A 9,892-nucleotide genomic window follows, 5' to 3' on the forward strand; every position below is an offset into this window, starting at 1 on the left:
CGCCCCGTATTTGAGCCAAAAGGGGCGTGTCCCGTACGGCACTTCATTTGTCCCGGACTCCCGTGTAAAGGGAAAAATAAAAAATATGTTTCTGTTTGCGTGCAATGCAGTGTGTCTGGCTGCGTGCCTTTGTGTGTGTGTGCTGTATGCGAAGGGCGCTAGGACCGCTCAGTTGACAGGGCAGGCACAATGCTCGCGTGTGTGAGATTTTCTCCGGTGGGCGTGTGTGTGTGTGTGTGTGTGTGTGTGTGTGTGTGTGTGTGTGTGTGTGTGTGTGTGTGTGTGTGTGTGTGTGTGTGTGTGTGTGTGTGTGTGTGTGTGTGTGTGTGTGTGTGTGTGTGTGTGTGTGTGTGTGTGAGTGAGTCAGCTGATTGATGGGGAAATGCTGGGGAAATGGTTGGTTGAAGGATAACATTAAGTCTAATAATGATGTACGGTGCAAGTTCACATCATGTATACTTTGCATTACACTTAATAACATTTTTCAAATATTTTATTTTTTAACATTTTGGACAAAATAGCCAATTGTACATCGAGGTGCCCAGATGTCCCTAGTGCCCACCTATCCGATTTGAACATGCTGATGTGCAATGTGATGTCGTAGCTTAATGCAGGTGTAAGACCATTGTGTTTGTATTTTGTTGTAGGTATGCATAGTTTTCTATGCATTTTGAGGGTTTTGGGGGGTTTGACCCCCAAAAACATTTTCGAACCCTAGGGGCTGGCTCCCCCAAAATAATTAAATAACATAACCCTAACCTAACCCTAACCCTAAAACCGAAATAAAGTAACACAAAAATGGCCTAGGTATAAAAGTCACGGCTCGCCACTGTTTGTACTTATAGTGGAAAACTAACCTTGGATGATGGGTTAGTAGATTAAAAGCTTTAGGAATCCAAAGTACAATAAGTACCCTGTATCAAGATTGATGCAAAACAAGTGATATTTGACCTTTTTAGACAGATTTAGCAAAAAAAAAACCTCTTCTGGGGCCATTTGGGTGGATTTTCCATATCTCTGGCCCCCCTTGCTGGATTTTGACATATCTTTCTAACCGTCAGAGCCAATGGAATCGAGGGGAACTCACACATAGTCCTTATTTGGTAATGTGTGTGTGTTAGACTGCCGCATAGCCAAGACCGGAAGCAGCAGCCACTCTGGTTGGTGGCTACCATTAGCAGCTAACTTTTGCTCTGCGATTTTTACATAAAAATGGAATTATGGATTATAAATGAAATAATTTTTTTATACAGAGACATTAAAAACCTATGGATTAACCGATTCAGCCGCGTTTGTTCTCGTTTTAATGCCAGTGAACACGTCTTTTGATCAGATTGACAGCTATGGTGAGACGATCGCCCTAGAAGCTCCGTAAAGGTACGTGTTGTGATCATAGACTGTATAATATAAATGGACGTAGGGTCCGTGACGTCACTGTTACGACCCGCCTCCCTACTCAATAGTAGTGGCTCGTGAGGCAGTCCGCAACATAAAACAAAAATACACAACACGTAGGCACTAAACTGTGATCGTACATTTATTGCCACAATCATAAAACATTACACTGGAGGACAGGTAAAACAAACAAAAAGACGGAGGGGACTTGGGCCAACCACACCACGGGCCGTAAGATCCAGAGCCTTCCTCCGCTACCCAAAATCACACAGAACCTAACGGGAGAAATAAAGCCGCGAAAACCTAACTCTAACACGTCCTCCAGGAAACCCAACAAAATGCAAAAGAGCTCTGCCACAGCAGAGACATCCGGAGTAGTGATCGGCCTCCTCCTTCTCCTTCAGTCTCCTCTTTTATGCTCGGCTGATTGGCAACTGGGAACACCTGCACCAAGCTCGGCTGAGTGACAACTGGGAACACCTGGGGAAGGCGGAGCCAGGTGTACCTGCACAGCAGCGAGAACAAAGAGGACAACAAAAGGGGGGGAGTACGTAACACCCCCACCATGAGTTAGTGATTTTTATTTTTTTAAAACAAAACAATCACAACAATCAACCTTAGTTGACAGACGTGCTCACCACCACTCATTCCACACACCAGACAGGTTAACAACACACAATAACTGCTATATTATAAGCGCGACAATGCATCAGCCAACACATTATCCTTGCCACGAATGTGTTTGACCTCAACATTGAAGGCTTGCATGAAAATACTCCACCGCATCACCCTTTGATTTGTGTCACGCATTCTCCGCAGAAACACAAGGGGGTTGTGATCGGTGAAAATAGTGACAGGAATGTTTGATGACCCCACGTATACCTCAAAATGGTTCAAAGCCAGAACCATAGCCAGTGCCTCCTTTTCGATGGTGGAATACACCCGCTGGTGTCGATCAAATCTCCCGGAGCGGTACGACACAGAGCGATCCACCTCACGATCAACTCCAGTACATCTGCCCGCTGCGCGTCAGGCAAGTGTGCCAAATAAGACTCAACCTTCACCAGAGTCTCCGCAGCGATCGGGGCCTCCGAGGTGACAGGGGGGTCACTTTCAGCACTGGACCGCGCCACCACACCGGCAGCGACAGATTTACGAACAGCCCCGGGGCTTATCGTACCTGTTTTCCCACCCTCACACCATAATGGCGGGTCCCTGATCGGTCCGTCCAACTCCGTAGCCGTAAAACTGTCAGACAGATCACCATCACTAACGTCAACTCCACTCTTTGACTTTGCGCGGGTGACTGCAGCCGTATTCACCCCCGGTTTAACGAGCACTCTGCCACCGGCTAAGTCATTCCCCAAGATCAAATCTACCCCCTCAATAGGAAAACATGACCGAACCCCGACAATCACCGGCCCTGTAACCAGATCTGACTCGAGGTGAATATAATGCAACGGTGAATCTACATACTGCATCCCAAACCCCCTCACAAGAACACCAGAATTAACAGCCGACTCATCCGAGAGGGGCAACACACCAGTCACGATAAAAGATTGTGATGCCGCTGTATCCCTCAAAATTGTCACTGGAATCCTGTTGTCCTTCCCAAGCGAAGACACTACTCCCTGCATAAGAAACGGAGCAAACACTTCCAGTTCTGACTTGAGTGGTCCCGGTCGAGAAGTATTCACCAAAGCGACCGTCTTTACAGGCTTCTCCTCATCCCGCAAAGAATAACAATTCGCAGCAATATGACCTCTTTTCTTGCAGTAATGACACACTGGCCTATCCGTAGATCCCCAATTCACCTCTCCCGGTTTTTCCTCAGCAACTCTTGGCCTACTGGACTGCCATGGCACTTTAGTGAAGACTGGGGTTTCTCTGATATTATTGTCCACAAACCCGGCCTGTGCCCTAGGATCCAGAGCCTTCCTCCGCTACCCAAAATCACACAGAACCTAACGGGAGAAATAAAGCCGCGAAAACCTAACTCTAACACGTCCTCCAGGAAACCCAACAAAAAGCAAAAGAGCTCTGCCACAGCAGAGACATCCGGAGTAGTGATCGGCCTCCTCCTTCTCCCTCAGTCTCCTCTTTTATGCTCGGCTGATTGGCAACTGGGAACACCTGCGCCAAGCTCGGCTGAGTGACAACTGGGAACACCTGGGGAAGGCGGAGCCAGGTGTACCTGCACAGCAGAGAGAACAAAGAGGACAACAAAAGGGGGGGAGTACGTAACAGTCACCCATAGGATTCTGCAGAGTTGCCGAGAAGCCCTTAGTAGGCGGAGTCGGCCACTAACGGCTCGACAGTGACGTCAGAGTTCAACTCCCGCCTGCTCCAAATAAGGGCAAAGAGGCGGAGCCGAGGCGGGACCTCCTGCCACCGAGCTGGAAGTTCCAGAGCTAGCTGAAGCTAACAAGCTAAGCTAACATGCTCCCCGACCCCATCTGCACACTGCCGTCGCATTTTACGTTTCTAAGGTAAGCGGACATGAAACTATTCAGCAAAACTATAAATAATAATCTAAGTTATTGAGTTTTTAGCATAATAATCTTCAGAATCTTAAAACCCCTTAACGTTTGTATGCAATTGTACTAAATTCAACAAATATTAATATGTTTGCATGACATTAGTTATTTATATTTTGATATCACTTAATTACACGTTTAATACATTTAAGTCAAGCTAAGTTACATGTGATGGTAGCTAGTTAGTGCTCTTACATGTGATGCCTCCTACTAACAGCATAATAACCAGACTGTATCATTAAAACTAAGTACCAGTTCTAGATCCTTGACTTTAGACAAACAATTCAAAAGACAAAATATATTTAAAGACCAATCTTTATTTGAATGTGCCTCCTGAGATATTAGTTATACAGTAATAGTATTGACAATCTAAAAAAACTGAGCAACTCAACAGTCAGCTTTATATTTCTTATTGTCCAAAGCATTTATTATTTTCATTTTTCCCCTCTCATATTCAGTGTGGACGGATTGAGACAGCCTGGCGTCCAGAGAGCTGCAGAGACTTCAGGGAGAAACCTCCATGTGATGGACGTCCAGTCTGTTGGTTTGGAGAGGACTGAGGGTCTTTCCTCAGCGAGGAGGACCAGGCCTGATGGAGGAGCCCATGCTGGGCATAGCTGATACCAACTGCACAGGCCTAGTCGGTCACTTTATTTGACTAAATGTGTTTACTTATACATTTAATAGGTTTACACCTTCTGTCCATATGTGCTTTTTATTTAAAACATTTGATTAACTTTTGGTTCACATTTCAATACATTGTATTTGTATTTGCAATCCTTTTGTCCATTATTCTTACTGAAAATGTTAGATTACACATTCACATCTGACTGAAGATTGGCCCCATTTATTTGTGACGTTGCAAACTCTGCGGTTCAAGGCACAAGCGATGTGAAGCTCATAAAGTGAGGCGAATAGAAATAATCAGCTGATGGAGTGTAGATGTGGAAATAGCTGCATTCGATCAGCTGACTGTTTTCACAATAAAAGTAGTTTCTTAGTGAATGTCCTGTACTGGTCTTAAAATCTCATAGCATCAGCTTTTAATGTTCCTCTTGGATGTTCTTCTTGACCCTCAGAGAAGGAGAAAATGTTGTGTCTTTCAGGCATGTCCTTTCCTAACAAAAATGACAGGAAACATAAAACATATTATTGCAGAACAAGTGTGTTATTTATGAAAGTGGTGTGTTTGTGTGTTTAGGGGCTGTAGATAAAATTATTTTGTAATTGTAATGATTTTTTTTATTTCAACAGTGAGCTACAAAGACGGTCAGATTATGAATGAACAGTATGAAGCTCATCAACATTGAAATATATGTTATTATCAAAATAATATTTAACTGTTATCAAAACGTAGTGCAACTGTAGAAGCTTGCTCTGTTGTCTCACTGAAATAATCACTTTTACAACGTTTTTTACAGACAATATTGAGAGATAAATAGTAGCAGTTCTCACTATGTGTTAAATATCTTTGCCTTCAATACATTAAATTAGAAAGCTGACAAAATCATAGTGCTTGTTAACATCTAAATGTAACTTTTTGCATGGAAAAACCCCTCAACTTAACTGATGTGTAGGTGATCTAGTATTTAGTATTGTTTAATGGAATGTATATCAGTGTATTCAAGTCAATACTTCATTTATTTAAACAAATATCTTTCTTGATTCTTTGTACAGTATGAAAAATAGAGTCTTTGTACCTGTGCTGAAGTTTGCTGTGAGGAGTCCAGTTCTGTCTCTCACTCTCTGGTCCAGCCTGTCTGCTGCATCACCTGGACACCTTAAACAAACAGATATATATATGTAAAGAACCATGTGTACAAACAATATAACTGATTCTCTTCTGTTGAACATGTTGGATTGTGTATTGTCCGAGTTAGGGTCCTTTTTATTTTACTGTAACTTTGGAAGTTGTGTTACCAATGCTTACTGTTTATTTGATACCCATTTAGTAATGCAATTAATAAAAACAACAAGGTTTGGGTTCGTTCTTCAGATGACTGTGATGTTAACGTGTAAGCTCGATAATGAACTCCAGCTCAACCAACCATATCTAACCTAATCATCTTGAAATATGACATTATTATTTGTAATATACACACATCTTATTGTGAGGTTGATTTCACATACACTACTTCGACATGAGCTTGTCTACATACTTGAGCATAGCCAATTTAAATTAACCTTAGCGATGCATACAGTTCCTACCTACATAATAAAATATCTCTAAGTTACAAGGATGACCTTATTTTATCAACCTCAAACAGAAGCCGTTTGTTCTACAGTATGAGTAAGAGATAACCACAAAGCGATATTTAACTGAAAATACTAGGGAAATGTTTATTCAGAATTTTTCTTCCACACTTGCCCCTGCTAACATCTCAGTAAATGAGCTAGTAGATCATTTTAATTCAAAAATTAAAAATTGTATAGATGCCATTGCTCCAACTAAGGTAAAGTTAGTGTCTGGCAAGAAAATATCTCCATGGAGAAAGGCCATGACCGTGAAAACAGAAAAAAGAGAATGTCGAAAAGCTGAACGCAGGTGGCGAAAAACAAATCTCCAGGTTCACTTTGAAATCTATAAAGAGAGACTTGGCCTTTATAATTTGGAATTGAAAAACGCACGACAATCGTTATTCTCTGACATCATTACCAAAAACAAAAACAACGCACGTGCCTTGTTTGCTACCGTCGACAGACTAACTAACCCCCCAGTGTCAGTAGCCTCTGAATTTCTATCCAGCAGGGTGTGCAATGATTTTGCCTCCTTTTTCACTGACAAAATTCAGAAAATCAGACAAGCAGTCAGTGCCTCTGCATCAGGAACAGCAAATGTGTTGTCTCTGTGTCCACTTAACATCAATTCAAACACCATGACACAATTCCATCAGATTAATGATAAAAACCTAGAGGACATTATACAACTCCTGAAATCCTCCTCCTGCTGCCTTGATATTATTCCAACAGGATTTTTCAAAGATGTTTTGCCTTGCATGGCCTCAGATCTACTTCACATAGTAAACAAATCTCTTCACTCAGGTATTTTTCCAGAGGCCCTGAAAACTGCAGTCATTAAACCGCTCTTAAAAAAGAATAAACTAGATGCTTCAGTAATGAACAATTACAGGCCCATATCAAACCTCCCATTTCTAGGTAAAATCATTGAAAAAGTTGTTTTTCAACAGTTGAGTAATTTCTTGCATTTAAATAACTGTTTCGATGTGTTCCAGTCAGGCTTTCGTCCAAACCACAGCACTGAGACTGCTCTTGTAAAGGTCTTTAATGACATCCACTTAAACACAGACAGTGGCAGAACTTCAGTGTTAGTATTATTAGATCTCAGTGCTGCGTTTGACACTGTTGACCACAGCATATTACTAGACCGACTGGAAAACTGGGTGGGACTTTCGGAAACAGTTCTAAATTGGTTTGAATCCTACTTAAAGGACAGAAACAACTTTGTTTCTATAGGTAAATAGACATCTGAGTTGACAAATATGACATGTGGGGTTCCTCAAGGCTCCATCTTGGGGCCTCTTCTCTTTAACATCTATATGCTACCACTGGCTCAGATAATGAAAAACAACAAAATAAGTTACCATAGCTATGCAGATGACACACAAATTTACGTAACAATTTCACCAGGAGACTATGCTCTAATTCAAACACTGAGTAAGTGCATTGAACAAATCAATGACTGGATGTGTCAGAACTTTCTCCAATTAAACAAAGATAAAACTGAGGTAATGGTTTTTGGAGCCAAGTCAGAACGTATAAAAGTTAGCACTGAGCTTCAGCCTGCAATGTTCAAAACAACAGATAAAGCCAGAAATCTAGGTGTAGTCATGGACTCTGATCTGAGTTTCAACAGTCACATTAAAACAGTTACTAAATCAGCCTAGTATCACCTAAAGAATATATCTAGGATTAAAAGACTAATGTCACAGCAGGATTTGGAAAAACTTGTCCATGCTTTTATCTTCAGTAGACTGGACTACTGCAATGGTGTCTTCACAGGTCTCACTAAAAAATCTATTAGAAGGCTGCAGCTGATTCAGAACGCTGCTGCTCGAGTCCTCACTAACACTAAGAAAGTGGATCACATCACTCCTGTTCTGAAGTCTTTACACTGGCTTCCTGTGTGTCAAAGAATAGATTTCAAAATACTGCTGCTGGTTTATAAAGCACTGAATGGTTTAGGCCCAAAATACATTTCTGACCTCCTGCTAAATTATGAACCATCCAGATCTCTCAGGTCAGAACTAAACATGGTAAAGCAGCGTTCAGTTATTATGCTCCAAATATCTGGAACAAACTCCCAGAAACCTGCAGGTCCGCTGCAACTCTGACTACTTTTAAATCCAGGCTGAAGACTTTTCTTTTTGTCGCTGCTTTTAATTGAACTATTCATATCTTAGACTGCACTGTAACTTTTAGCCATGTATTTTTTCTTTTAATGTTTATTTTATTAGCTTTTCTTTTTAATGACTGATTTTAAATGCCTTTTTCTTAATGTCTTTCATTTTTTGTAAAGCACTTTGAATTGCCTTGTGTTGAAAAGTGCTATATAAATAAACTTGCCTTGCCTTGCCCCACTTAACGCTTGTCTATTTCGTTTTAACCTTTATATATACAGTCTATGATTTTAACTTGGAGACTACGATTAGCATCGTTAGCACCGATGTAGCTACCACTCACTTACATGCTAACCCAAGCATTAACATTAATTACATAGCTGATTAAAATCATTAACACACAAATAAAGCACTCGAATTTCACTTACCGCAAAAACCGCATTCATACATCGTCTGTTTCAACCACAGAGCGAGTCACAATAGTCCGATATATATAGCATGAAGAACAAACAAACACGGCCGGCTTCAAGTTGTGTTCCCTGGATGAGCTGAGCAGGCAGAGTCCCTGTAGCTAGCTTCATGGAGCAGCTAGCAGAGAGACAAGAAGCTAGCAGCAGCAGTCACTTGACAGAGCTGTCACTCAATGTGACCACGCCCTAATATATGCATAACTTTAAGGCTTAATATTAATTAAACAGATGAGTTGAGAAAAAAATGCACCCCCCACACAGTAGTCATGAAAGGGGAATCTAACTATACAGAGAATATGGTTTTTTTGAACCACGATGTAAACATGTTTATTTCTGCTGTAAAGTTCGGCATTTTAACATGGGGGTCTATGGAAATTGCTCCCTTCTGCAGACTGCTCCTACTGGCCACTAGATGAACTGCAGTGTGTGGCACTTCCGTATTGGCGTCCCGGCTCTTCCCCAGAGTTTGCCGCTTGGTTGTGATGTCTGTGTTTGCTTCCCCTGTCGCGAGTTCGGATCACTCAGTGATGATACTATATACCTAAATAATCTGTGGAACCTCAGCTTTAATCGGATATCTTGTATGTGTAGCTACGATAAGTAATAAGGGTACTTTTATCTTGAGTTCTGTGCCAATGTCCGTTAGCATTTTTCGCTAAGGGGGCATTTAGATGCTTCTTATGAGACTTGTGTTTTGTTTTGGTAAAAATGGTTTGTGTCGTCAGTTAGCTGAGATTATTCCCATTAATCTGGTATAACACATTAATAGGTTCTTAAATATTAAGATCCCCTGAGACACAGTGTCGTGAAAAAAACAAACAGGGGTTGGGGTTTAACAGGTTAAGATATTCATTGTTATCGGGATGTTAAGAGCATTCCATGGAATATAACAACAAGTGTATCTCGAGCCGGTTTCTCAAACTTACCTACCCCACCTTTAAGTACCATTATTGATGCAGTACTTTTAATTTAAATTGAATATTTGTACTGTGTGGTATTAGTACCACTGGTCATGTATGTATTAAGTTCATTTCTATACTGATTTAAACTTGTTGAGGGTAGTTGAACCATGTTCCAGTAGGTGGCGGCATTGCAGCATTCTACATCCGACACGCCGCAAAAACTTCAGAAG

This window comes from Pseudochaenichthys georgianus, chromosome 14, assembly GCF_902827115.2.
Source record: "Pseudochaenichthys georgianus chromosome 14, fPseGeo1.2, whole genome shotgun sequence".
Classification (NCBI taxonomy): Eukaryota; Metazoa; Chordata; class Actinopteri; order Perciformes; family Channichthyidae; genus Pseudochaenichthys; species Pseudochaenichthys georgianus.